Consider the following 14,686-nt stretch of genomic DNA (forward strand, 5'->3'; position numbering starts at 1 on the left):
AAATAGTGCACATACCTTTTGTCCAAATAAAGCAGTAATCTCGGCAACGGAAGTGGAATCGGAATCAATTAAAGACACGTCTTGTCTCGTTGTCGTAGCCACAATTACTAGAATAGTGATTTTGTTTTCACACAGTAAAACCCTATTTAGCTTGCTAATGATTAATGGAGAGAAGAGATAATGAGCATGGATATCCAAGAGATAACCTATGTTGGGTTTTCTATTCCCAATATATAGGCATAAAAGGATATATGATTGTTGTTTATCCGGATCAATCTCTCTAAGTGTTTTAGATACACTGGAGACTTGAGTCCTTATCCAACACACATTGTGGACGTATAGCCCAAGTCTTACATCTCCCACTCGTCCATGGTGGAACTATTATATCATTCACTTATCCAACTACAACATTGCAAACTTCATACAGAGAGATAAAGCGTGAAACCAACGAGAGCTTGCTTTCATGAGAGAGTTTCAAATCAAGTCATTCCCGACTGAAATGGCACATCACATCTCTAACAACTCATAATTGCCCTAGACTTATTTGGTCACATTTGGTTGAATATTTTCTAATCCCTCAAGAGTCTTAACTCAGATTAATATTCAACCCAGTACGCATGTTTGAGTTCCCTAAAAAATAAAAAATAAATCATATAAATAATTATAGTTATGGATATCATACTAGAATTAAAAATCATGGAAAAATCAAGTAGTTTTGCCAGCAGGAACTCAAAGTCAATGCGTACATATTGCCTCCATAATGTGTTACCAAATAGTCATCCTCAATTCCTCATGCCATTTAGTTTCAGATTAATTGCTTTCCCAGACATGTTCCATAGGCTTAAGTTATGCTTAGCCATAGGTCACAAGCTAGAGTAGCATACATCAAAATCTACTTCATGACACAGTCATTAGTCACTGAGGGCATTAAAACAAGAATATGCTCACACAGTAAGTAAACAAGGATCAATTACTTACTTATATTAGGTTGAATAAGCACATCTAGTATGATTACATGCTACGGTGGAGCTCTTAAAGAAGTCGTCAGCTTTCACACCATACGAATCTTAGTCAAGTCACTTACCAAGCGCCTCACTTGAGTTTTTCAATCCAATTCCTTACCAAAGGAATCGATTAAAGTCTCACATCCGGCTAACAAGCTTTCGTTATAATTTGAAAAAATTAATAACTCATCTCAACTATTTTGAGGCGATAATTTGTATGCACCAAGCTCACATCCATTGTGACATGGGATTATTAAAATCTAATCAACCTTTCTAAGGTAAAAGATTTTAACTCATTCATACTATCTCATCTTGCTCACATTCCATGTGCCAAGGTGGTCTCCGTGTGAGTGAACGACCAAAGCCTTATGATGAATATCCATATAATCTAACAACAAAAAATATGGAAACAATATGTGCATAGAATAATTTCATGTAGTAAAGAATCTAACGATCTCAAAAAACATGAATAACTATCAAAGTTATAAGGTCATTACATACAAAATCATAACCTACTTAAGTCCTAAGCTCCTAAACATGAGCCATAAAGGAATAAAGTAGAGCTAAAGTCAAAAAGTAGAGGCTAAAATGTTAAAGGATAGAGCTAAAAGTCAAATAAATCTATTTTAGAGCTAAAAGTGAATATATCTCAATCTATATATATATAGAAAGTCCACCATGTCCTTTACTCTACTTTATCTTTCTATTTTAAAGGGATGGGAGAGAGATATATTGTTTGAGGACCACCCACTACTTTTTAGCTCTACTTTATTGAACCATATGACTTTAACACTACTTTTAAAATGTAGTAAAGCTAAATGTTTATGGGTGCTTTGGATTTTCCATGGTATGTTTAGGATCTTTAGCAAATGCTAATAGTGGTTGCCATGTTATTTTCCACAATAGGCACTTTTGATAGGGTCTTTGGCATTTTGCACTACATTTAGTCTTTGGCATAAAGATTCTTCTTAACCAAAATCTGTTTTCGAAGCAATGAGACAACAAGCAACATACTCGGACTCCATTGTGGACAATGCAATGCATGCTTGTTTCTTACTACTCCAAGAAATAGCACCTCCTGAAAGTAAGAATGTATAGCCAGACGTGGATCTACGCTCATCCAAGTCACTAGCCCAATCAGCATCACTGTACCCGTGAAGGTTTGCTCTTGCTCCTTGATAGCAAATCATATAGTCTGAAGTCCCACGAAGGTATCTAAGAATCCTTTTCACTGCCTGCCAATGAGCATGTCCAGGATTACTCTGAAAACGGCTCACTAATCCTACTGCAAAGCAAATGTCTGGTCGAGTACACATCATAGCATACATCAAACTCCCAATTGCATTTGCATAGGGCACATTAGCCATTTGTTCCTTCCCTGCCTCTGTCTTAGGGCAAAGACCAAGATGTAAAGTATGACCCTTTTGGACAGGAGTATCAATAGGTTTGCAATTTTGCATTCGGAATCGTTCGAGACCTTTCTTAATATAAGTCTCTTAAGATAAGCCAAGTAACCTCTTAGAATGATCTCGAGTAATCTTTACCCCCAATACAAAATTTGCCTCTCCCATGTCCTTCATATCAAAATGTCGTCAACATATAATTAACCACTTCAGACAACCACTTCTGAGTGGCTATGATTAACCCCTTATCATTTCCAGCCAACAAAATGTTGTCAACATATAATGACAGCACAAGAAAACTCCTATCATATTGTTTGGCATACACACAATGATCCTCCTCAATCATCTCAAACCCATATAAAGTAATGGCTCGATGAAACTTAAGGTACCATTGTCTGGATGATTGCTTTAATCCGTAGATAGACTTTTTGAGCTTGCATACTTTGCGCTCTTGTCCTTCTACCTCAAAGCCTTTGGGCTGATCCATATAAATTTCTTCATTTAGATCCCCATTAAGAAACGTTGTCTTAACATCCATCTGATAGAGTTCTAAGTCAAAATGTGCAACAAGTGCTAAAATGAAGCGAATTGAGGTAAATCTCACCACTGGTGAGAAAGTTTCCTCGTAGTCTATACCCTCTATTTGGCTAAAACCTTTTGCTACCAATCGGGCTTTATACTTATCAATAGCTCCATCTGCAGTTTGCTTAACTTTCAGAACCCATATGTTCTTAATCATTTTGCGCCCTTGAGGAAGACCAACAAGTTCCCAAACTTGGTTCTTCTTCATGGAACTTATCTCATCTTGCATAGCAGCAAACCATTCCTTTGAAACAGGTGATGACAAAGCCTCTTGGTATGACCTAGGCTCATCATCGTCAATAGCAGCACACATGAAAGCTTCCCCTTCAATCTCAAAACGACGACGGGGTACACTTCCACGTTTGCTTCTACGTGGCTCAAGATTGTCTTGATCATCTGAGTCATCTAGTGGTAAACTCCCACTATCCTCGACGATCATTGGAACTTCAGAAGGAGGAATTATTACCCCATCATCGCCGAGCGTAGGTGGAGTTACCTCTTCTGTAGCCTCAATTGGTTCTATCATCTCATAGAACTCAGTTGACAATCGAGCTTTCTTCCTGCTTAGAAAATCATTTTCCACAAAATCAACATCGCGTGACTCAATTTCCACCATCCCACCATTATTTTGTTCATGAAGAAAGACATAACCCTTAGAGTGCTCAGAGTATCTAATGAATATGCATTTCTTAGCTCTCATGTCTAACTTCCCAATTTGTGAAGACGGGGTATGAACAAAATCAGTAGAACCCCATGGACACATATGACCTAACTCAGGTTTTCTGCCAGTCCATAGTTCATAAGGGGTTGATGGGACAGACTTAGAGGGCACCCTGTTGAGAATGTAGGCAGCAGTCAGCAAAGCATCACCCCAGAAGGTCGTGGGGAGGTTTTCTTGCACCATCATCGATCTCACCATATCTAAAAGGGTTCTATTCCTTCTTTCAGCAACACCATTTTGTTGCGGAGTTGAAGGAATAGTAAGCTGTCGTCGAATGCCCTTTTGTTCACAGAGCAATCTTATTTGCTCAGACAAATACTCGCGCCCTCGGTCAGTTCGAGAGAGCCTTAATACATCTCTCCAATTGATTCTCAACTTCAGCCATAAATCTTTTGAAGAAATCAGAAGCATCAGATTTATGCGAAATTAAGTAAACATAACCAAATCGCGTGTAATCATCTATGAATGTGATAAAATAAAGTGCACCAGGACGAGCCCTCACATTAAATGGTCTACATATGTCGGAATGTATTAACTCTAGTGGAACAGAGGCTCTTAGCGCCTTTCCAAATGGTTTTCTAGTTGACTTCCCAGCCAGACAGTGTTCACAGGCTGGGAGATTGACTTTTGCAAGAGGACTCAGAAGTCCTTCCCTTGCTAGTCTATTCATCCTGTCCTGCCCAATATGTCCTAATGTAATGTGTCATTTCACTAAATTTGAAACGACATCATCATCCATAGAAGTCAAAAAAGAATCAGCTGAATTATAATTACCAAAATCAATATCCAACTCAAATAAACCATTCGAAATAAAAGCTCGTCCATACAAAATGGAACCTAAAGAAATAGAAACTGCTTCTAAGCTGAAATTAACATCAAAACCAAGTTCTAAAAGACAAATAACTGAAAGTAAACTGCGTCGAACTCCTGGCGCATAAAGAACATCATGGAGTATCAGCGTGCAACCAGTGCACATCCGTATCTGATATGTTCCAATTTCCAGTACGTCTTCACTAGAACTGTTTCCCGTAAAAATTCTTTGACTGCCACTTAGAACCCGACGAAACTCCACAAATCCTACTCTGTCTTTTGCGATGTGTTTGGTTGCTCCTATATCCACAATCCAATTAGGATCACATGAATGAGCAACAAGCACCTTAGTGCAAACAAAGCAATCATAATAGCTAAAAGTGTTTGAGTTTACCTTCTTCGGCTCAGTGCATTCATGAGCGAAGTGTCCAAGTACACCACAGTTGTTACAAGCCATCTTAGACTTGTCTTGCTTTTTACCAGCTCTATTACCTCTACGGCGCTTATTTATGTTCCTTTTAGGCGCAAGTGTGTTGTTTTGAGCCCCTGTACTTGCTTTACCATCTTGCTTGTGCTTGGACCTAGTCCCGTGCTTGCTTGGTTCAAAAAACAAGCGTTGGCAAAGATCGCTATTAGTCCCTAGCGACTTGCCGCTCTGCCTCTAACTCCAAATGACGCGATAACTGAGAAAGGTTGGTTATATTCTCATTATGCGTCATAATGAGTTTCATCTGTTCCCAAGAATCAGGGAGGGACCCCAAAATAGCCAAAATTTGCTGCTCATCAGTAAGAACATTTCCAGTAGCTTTTAAGTCACGTATCATCTGGGACATCTTCTTAAGATGTTCAACCATAGTGTCATTTGAAGCCTTCTTATAGGTTTCGAATTTCAAAGTCAATGCACGTAACCTAGTAGCTGTGGTGCCAGCATAAGTCAATTTTAAAGCATTCCACATTTCCTTGGCGGTTTTGTACCCCTCGAACTCGCCAATCAGGTCGTTGTGCATGTTGCTTAACATAGTAAAGCGCGCACAACGATCCTGTTTTTGCCAGTTCTGGTACACGTCCAAGCTACGACGGTGTTGAGCAGTAGTGCCTTCCTCAGGCAGCTCCATATTATTAGTCAGAGTTTCGAGGACATGTTGCTCCTCTAGGAGGTACTGGATCTTACGGTGCCAAATATCATAATTTAGACCATCCAGTTTTTCTCCTTTGTTCAGGTCAGCAACAATACTCTTAGATGCCATGTTACACTACATGCATAGACAATAATTAAAATAATTAATGGTTTGCTGTAAAAAAGTATTACTCTATGTCACACACGTATAATTGCCCCACTTTCAAAATTTCATCGATAATAATATCACCATTAGCCCTTGATCGAAAGCTAAGTAAACTTAGCAATCATCTTAATTGTTTTTGGTTCTATCATTACCAATAAATTTTACAACGGGCAAAATAATAATAATAATGAGGAGTTAATTCTATCCATAACTTCCACTCATATACGTACGCTTTAGTCATGTAGCATGAATATCAATGAATATTTTACTGAAGACCCAGTAATAAAACATGATATAAAATGTCAACACATAATAATGTTAAAATTATTCACATGGTTATACTAGAATTATCATGTAATTGCTGATTATCGGAACAGTAGGCTAAGTAGCTAGCCATGTTAATTTCTTAACTGATGTACTGAACAATGATGGTGTACAAACATAGAAACTAACAGGTTGTGGTACATTATTATCTTGCAAAGTAAATAATCATATATGCCTTACTGCTACAGTACTATAACAAATACCCAACTGTGATATTTGAGTTCAAACAGGTTAATAAACATCTATCAAATAAATGTTGCTCCCTTAACTACCAATACCACATTCAGATATTTACTTCTCAAATAATCAACAAGTCAGCATGTGCGATAATAAAAAAAACTAACTAATACATTGCTTGTTTGTTCAGTAGTTATAACACACATTAGATATAATGTCCAAATGAACCAATACCACATGAATTCAAGTATAATACTTTTCATGTAAGCCTTATTCAGTAATGAGCAACTCAACTAAAGGAAAAAACTTGAGCAGCTGTTTAATAAAAAAACGTTAATTAACTTTAAGGATCGCTTACACTGAGTACAGGATTCTTGCCATGTGTAAAGATCCTTCTTAAAAAATCTCAAGCATCGCATTCAATCTTAAGTTCAAGTAGGTCACATGCTAAGCATTATGGTTAAAAGCTATTAACGTCTCAATGTTTATTACATGGCATAAGAATTTGATAAAACACGATATCGAATATGCAATCTAAACGAATAAAAATTGCACCTTTTCGATACTCTATCATGCAATAACAAAGAAACGATCTTTAATCATAGTGGCTCCGATACCTAATGAAGACAAATAGTGCACATACCTTTTGTCCAAATAAAGCAGTAAGCTCGGCAACGGAAGCGAAATCGGAATCGATTAAAGACACGTCTTGTCTTGTTGTCGTAGCCACAATTACTAGAATAGTGATTTTGTTTTCACACAGTAAAACCCTATTTAGCTTGTTAATGATTAATGGAGAGAAGAGATAATAAGCATGGATATCCAAGAGATAACCTACGTTGGGTTTTCTATTCCCAATATATAGGCATAAAAGAGATATGATTGTTGTTTATCCGGATCAATCTCTTTAAGTGTTTTAGATACACTGGAGACTTGAGTCCTTATCCAACATACATTGTGGACGTATAGCCCAAGTCTTACAAAAATGCTAAGTGTCTTTGTGGAGAGAGAATGAATAAGAGTGTGATCTCCGAAAATAACATTATTGACGAAGATAGACGCAAGAGTTCTGTTTTTCTGAAGACCATCAATATAATAAATGCTCAGTAATTTGTGTTACAAAATTTACGCAGACCACTGTTTATGACAAACTTTCAAGGCATGCATAATTCTTGTAGATATTAATTTCCACTTGGATATTGTATACAATTGTTCCTGCATGTAGACATTAACAAACTATAGTTTTCCTGTAAAACAAGTACAGCTGATTCATATGGCTATGTGTACATTTGCTTTAAAACAAACCAGCCAATGCATCAAGGATGAAATGGCACTAAACTCTTTATACCTAAAAACATAGTGCTACATCACTAATGCCAGGATATAGGCCAGAATCGCAAGCAAGAGAACGACAAGAACAACCCAAATGCTCAATCCTGCGAAAACATGAAAAAAAAAAAACGGCAAACATGAGGACATGAATAGCCTTACTAGCAATTAGAGAATATATGAGAAAATAATTAACACCAAGAGGGTGAAGAGCCTAATGTTCCGTTCTGACACGATCTAGTAGTTGCGAAGCAAATTTTCCAAACACAACTGTAGCAAATTTTAGGCCTTCAAATAGTCCACCGAGAAGTTACAACTTTAGGAGTTCGCAATGTGTTTAAAAAGGCAGGAATAGAAGATACTAATTACCGTTCTGTTTTTTCTTGCTTTCAATTAGAGTCACTCTAGCACTCGAGTCCAAACATGCAGACGCCACATGTCTGTCAATAAAAGAAATTTCACTTCAATATTAATACTTACAGAAGTGTCTTGGGAACAGTTGATCGATGACTGTAAAAAGTGCTCATATATGATAACTGACACTGATTAGGATGCTAATATGGAATCTTCGAAAAACATCAATACCGTAACAAGCCCAAGGTGTGCTTTTTTTTATAACGGTATGCACCCGCATACTGGAGTTCACAATGTATATGTCGCCTTGAATTGTCCCACTGCATGTTTGGTGAACTCTGTCCGAGTTCACTGAATATGCTAGTTCAAAACTCTGACAGAGTTCATCGAACTTTGACAGAGTTCATAATTTTGATAGAGTTCACCAAATATGTTAGTTCAAAACTCTGACAGAGTTCACTGAATATGCTAGTTCACAACTCTGGCAAAGTTCACCGAACTCTGGCAGGTGAACTCTAGTTCACCGAACTCTGACAGAGTTCGAAACTCTAACAGAGTTTACCGAACTCTGACAGAGTTCAAAACTCCGACAGAGTTCACCAAAGTGTGACAAGAGGTGTTAACTATTCTTTGTTCACCTTGAAAAAAGTTTCAACTCTTTGCACCTTATGCTTCACATTTACAGAGACTACCTAATGCAGAACCTCGACACCACCACAATGACGTAGCTGGGATTCGGGAATTTCTTCCCATCTTAATTCTTAAATCAATTAATTCAACCTGAGTATATAACCTGAGTATCCTAATTAACTCAACCAACCACAGTTAAATACTCGAGTTGGAAGTGGCTTTGAGGAGTAACCAACTACCATGGGTTGGAACTAGAACTGGATCAAGTTCAGGAGAGTTTGGGTTGAGTGCTAAGTCAAATTGATAATCGAAAATCAAACGAATTAAACAAAACCCAAACCGATGTCGAAAAAAGCGAATTAAACAAATTAAATAATGAAAGTACTTGATAATTGAATCGATAATCGAAATGAGCATACCTTAATTAAACAATTGATAATCGATAATTGAAGAGAGAGAAAGAGTTCCAGAAACTTGGTTGCTGGAGTGGAGAAGAAGAAGAGGGAGAGTTTGTTTTCTCCAATTTCATGTTTTTCCCTTATTTCGCTTTTTGCGATTTTGAAATTATAAGTAAATTTTGAAAACCGAGTTTTGTTTTTAGATCATCGAGCTTAGAAAGATCGAACGGTTCAAAACTCGACAGAGTAGGGGAACTTTTGTTTTTCAAAACTTATAGTTCACGAATATGTTAGTTCCAAATTTTACCCATAGTTTAATAAATATGCTAGTTCACAACTCGGGAGAGTTAATGGCGAGTTCAAAATAAGAAAGTTCAATTTGTGACAAGAGGTGTTAACTATTCTTTGTTCACCTTGAAAAAGTTTCAACTCTTTGCAGCTTATGCTTCACATTTAGAGACTACCTAATGTTTTATTAAACAATGACACCACAAGTGTTAATACGATAGAGGATTGGGGGATTTCTTCCCATTTAATTCTTAATTCAATTATTTGGTTAGTTATGTAATTTTTCAACCATCCATGGGTAGTTGGAAGTAATTTGAGGAGTAACCAACTAACCATGGGTTGGAACTTGCTCAAGTTCGGAGAGACTTTGGGTTGATTGCTAAGTCAAATTGATAATCGAAAATCAAACCAATTAAACAAAACCCAAATTGATAATCGAAAAATCAAGTGGGATTAAACAAATTAAAAATGAAAGTACTTGAAATTGAAGATAATGGTGAGCATACCTTAATTAAACAATTGATAATCGATAATTGAAGAGAGAGAGAGTTCCGAAGCTTGGTTATAAGGAGTGGAAAGAAAACACCCCCCGAGAGAGAGAGTTCTTCTCCAATTTCACGTTTTTCCCTTATTTCGTTTTTTCGATTTTGAAATATTACGAAATTTGAAATTTCAGAGTTTTTGAGTGAATTAGATCATCAGATCTTGAGAAGAGATCGAACGGTTCAGGAGAAGTGTGAGATAAGAGTGGCACTCTAGCCTAACCGATATATATATATATATATATTGGAGATATATAATACCAGGAAATAGAAGACATACTTAGGTAGAAAATTAAAATTCAAACACATAAATAAAATATCCGACATAAATAAAATACAAGTCCAGGAAAATAAAACATCTACTTGGAATCCTCAGGTGCTGCTGAAGAAGAACCAGGAGTCCTGCGACAACGTGCAGGACGAGCTCCCATGGAGGCTAACTGCTCCTAGATATCGCCTAGAGTATGCATCAGTTGATCTTGAAACTGGTGTTGGTTCGCCATGAGCATTCGGTGGAACTGATTCTGGTGAGTAGTTATATGATCCTAAAATGCATTCATGGAAGTGCGCATTTCGTGCTGAAATTCGCCCATGCTGTCTATCAGTGAATCGTGGCGAGTGGTCACATCCTCTCTAAATTCACTCATGTAACGTTCCATCGATACTTGGTGAGTATACATGTCTCGCATGCCACTGTTCATAATGCAGAAGGCATCTATAGGACAGCACATCTGGCTCATAGCTTCCTCATCAAAGAAGGGTGGAGGTGGTAGGGGAGGTGGAGCCACGTTATCGTGTTCAGCTGTCATGCGTGTTGTGGGTTCCCATGGGGGCATTATGCACTTCTTGAAAACATTCATATTCTCATATGACAGCATAGGAACTAATGGTGTGGCAGACAGGAAACCCAAATTTATCATAAGTTGCGTGACAAGAACGGCAAGAGGGGCTGACCTGAGTGTGGCATGAGTAATAATGTCGAATAGAAAGGTCACTATATAGAAGTTTCCTTTTCGCTCCTAGAGGACCCAAAGTAGGTGGAGAAATGTCTTGTTAATGTCCGATGGCTTAGAGGTGCCAATGACATTCTGACCTAGCCATTGAGTCACGACCAGCTGGTTCCGCCGCACAGAACGTTGATACGTGCATTTCCCATCCATATTATACTCACCCTCAATTAGCGTGTCGAGCATGAGGTCGTAAGTCTGTGGATACACGGACTGCTACTAAGTCAGCACATGGTCGACCAAATGTATGCTCGTGATCCCAGATATTAAGACGGGTATGACTTGGTAGGGCACGTCGTCGATGGTGACCCAAAAATAGTCGCCATTAAAGCCACCATTGTTGTAGAACTTCAACACCAAATCCGTCAAATAACTACCACCATTGGCATACAATAGATACTCCCATCCTCTAGATTGAATTTCCGTATCAAAAAATGGGGCAAACATCCCACTTTCAAATAGGGATCCAAAATTCAGTTCTACTGAGATTCACTTGTTTTCGGCCATTTGGTGATCACAGGAAGAGGACGGGTATTGTTTTGAGATGAGGGGAAGAATTTGAAGTTGGTGGCAGAACGGAATTTGAATCGGAGCTGTAGTGGTCGCACGCGAGACTCGATTTGAACCTGGTGCTGTCTCGTGCGAGACTGTAATTTGAGGGGACGCGATCCGGTTTTTGTGGGAGAAGAAAGAGGGAATAGTGATGCGTGGTGAGGTGTGTCTTGGGTTATAAATGGGCCAAGAATCATGAGATTTGGTTAGGCCCAATTTTTTTCCCAAGCCCAAATCAAACCTAAAATAATGTTAACGCGCACACATGACTCGTTCGGACTCCAAATTAGATAAATGAGCTACCAAAATGATCGGCAAAAAAATGCCATCCAATTATATATGGCATGCTCAAAGGCCAAAAGAGTTTTTGAAAAGAAGGAAAGATGTTTTATTTATAAACAATGGGGTTATATATATATATATGTGTGTGTGTGTGTGTGTGTGTGGTTTCATTTCTATACAAGGGAGATTAATGTGAACAACACTGGATGTCTAGAAGACTCACCACCTAAACTTATAGGCAACTGTCATGTCAGCTCTGGAGCGAATCCAATCCAGCCAGATTGTGGCTTGCCCTTTATGTATTATGGGTCTAGGGTGTAGGACGGTACCATCCTTGACCGTGCGTGCTATGGTCTAATAATATTACCCTTATTACATACGGCTATCCTCAAACCGCCCCAAAGGGAACTCAAAGTAACCAATTCTAGGGGCTGGGCTGGTGGAATCCATTGCCTGTGTACTAAGTAGCTAACATCTGAAGTTGAACACGAATCTCTTTGTGCACAGCTTAATGCAAGGGGAATTTTAAAAGACAACAATATCTACATATCTACAAAGTGAGTCTTTTAACATCAGATCCTCAAGATGAATCCCAACCTATGGGAGGAACGACCTGGCGAAGTTTATCTTGAGCTGCTAGTGTCAAACAAGTGTATACGTTATAATAAACACTTTCACAAAGCGGCTGAAAACCATGGCAGTTAGGGGTTTGACAATGCAAACACCACCCCATTCTGCGCACACGTCGTCGACGAGCAAAAGTACTGTGACCTTGTCCAATTCGAGAGGGGTGAGACTTTGTCCAAATGGCGATTTGAATGTGGGTAGGAAGAGAGTAGAAAAGATTGGAGAAAGAAGGAGGAGAAATTTTTTGGAACCCATCATTTGCCATTAGGAACATTTGCTTGCGTTTCAGAAGACATTTATACTCAGTTCTGATATAGAGTTTTTGTGGACTACAGCTTCGGCCTTTGCAACCACACACTTCAAAGTACTTTTGAGATCATAAAATAGAAGATGGCCCGGCTACCAAAATGACATACCCTTTATAGAAAAATAAGATTGAGTACGTCAAACGAAACATCTAGTCTATGTAGATCAGATCTTGAAGAAGAGTCTATTCAACAGTTGGGGAGTGTAACTCGTGGTAATTTTTGAGGCGGCGTTGCCCATTTACTTGAAATTCGATATTATCTTGTGCATTAAACAAAGAGATTGCCCCATAATGGGTCACAGCTGACACAATGAAAGGACCAGACCATCGTGTTTTCAATTTACCAGGAAAAATGTGTAATCTAGAGTTGTAAATAAAGTAAAACTTTTTGGCTAATTTTGAAATCTTTACGCAAAATGTGCTTATCGTGCACTCTTTTCATCTTAGCTTTATAGGATTTTAAGAGGTCATAAGCATCACTCTGAATATTCTCAAGCTCATTTAACTGCAGTTTTCACTTCTCACCTACTGTGTTGATATTATAATTAAGGCTTTTGATGACCCATAGGGCACGATGCTAAAGTTCAACCGGTAGATGACAAGGTTTTCCAAAAACGATGTGGTAAAGAGACATCCCAATAGGTTTCTTAAAGGCCGTTGGTATGCCCACAAGACATCCGATAAGCGGAGAAACCAGTCTTTCCTTGAGGGATTGACAGTTTTCTCCAAAGTAGACTTTATCTCTCTGTTGGAGACTTCCACTTGGCCACTCGTCTGTGGGTGATATGGAGTAGCAACTTTGTGAGTAACTCCATATTTCTTCATTAAAAACCCAAAAATTTGATTACAAAAGTATGTACCCCCATCACTAATTATAGCTTTGGGAACACCAAAACAAGAGAAAATGTTTTCTTTTACAAATTTCATGATAGCCTTATGGTCATTTGAGCGATATGCAAGTGCCTCAATCCATTTGGACACATAGTCCACAGTGATTAGAATGTAGAGAAAACCTTGAGAAATAGAGAAGGGTCCCATAAAATCAATGCCCCAAACATAAAAAATTTCAACAATTAAAATAGAATTTAGTGACATCATATTGTGTTGGGTAATGCGACCCAGGTGCTGACAACGAATGCAAGCTTTGCAATGTTCATGTGCATCGCAAAAAAGGGTAGGCCAGTAAAAACCACATTGTAAAGCCTTAGCTAAAGTTTTTTTCCCACTGAAATTACCACCACAAGATTGTTCATGGCAAAAAGATAACACGTCGGTGTGTTCCTAGTCGGGAATGCAGCGACGAATGAGTTGGTCGGAACAATACTTAAAAAGTTAGGGGCCCCATCCCAGAAATAATATTTTACAGTGGATAAGAACTTTTTACGATCAGGGCGTGACCAAGAGGAAGGAACTTCCTCAGTAACTAGGTAGTTAACGATATCCACGTACCATGGAGAGGAGAAAATGGAGTACAAATGCTCGTCTAGGAAGGAATCACAGATGGCGTCAGAATCACTATCAATGTCACCAACTAGCCTTGATAAATGGTCGGCCACCATATTTTCAGTTCCTTTCTTGTCTTTGATTTCCTGGGTGAATTCTTGCAAGAGAAGGATCCAGCGGAACAATCTCTATTTCACATCCTTTTTCGCGAGTAGGTACCGAAGTGCGGCATGGTCAATATATACGATGGTTGAAGATCCGACCAGGTAAGGGCAAAACTTATCCAAAGTATAGACAATAGGTAGTAACTCTTTCTTAGTTGTCATGTAATTACGTTGAGCATCATTAAGAGTTTTAGTAGCGTAGTAAATGACAACGGGTTTGTCATCACGTCGTTGTCCTAGTACGACGCCAATAGTAAAGTCGCTAGCGTCACACATCAGTTCAAATGGTTGAGACCAATCAGGGGGTTGAATGATAGGAGTGGTAGTCAGGGCAATTTTTAGAGTTTCAAAAGCTTGTTTGCAATTGAAATTGAAGTCGAAAACCACATCCCTAAGCAGAAGATTGGTTAAAGGACGAGCAACTTTAGAAAAATCTTGAATGAATCGCCTGTAAAACCC

At 38.4% G+C, this 14,686-nt stretch overlaps 1 pseudogene; it reads right to left on the minus strand.

Annotated features, from left to right (window-relative positions):
* Nucleotides 1-1,972: 1,972 nt before the first annotated feature.
* On the minus strand, nt 1,973-2,464 carry LOC147510221 (secreted RxLR effector protein 161 pseudogene; annotated as a pseudogene).
* Between the last annotated feature and the right edge of the window lie 12,222 nt (nt 2,465-14,686).

Source organism: Coptis chinensis, chromosome 3 (assembly GCF_015680905.1).
Source record: "Coptis chinensis isolate HL-2020 chromosome 3, ASM1568090v1, whole genome shotgun sequence".
In the NCBI taxonomy this organism is placed as follows: domain Eukaryota; kingdom Viridiplantae; phylum Streptophyta; class Magnoliopsida; order Ranunculales; family Ranunculaceae; genus Coptis; species Coptis chinensis.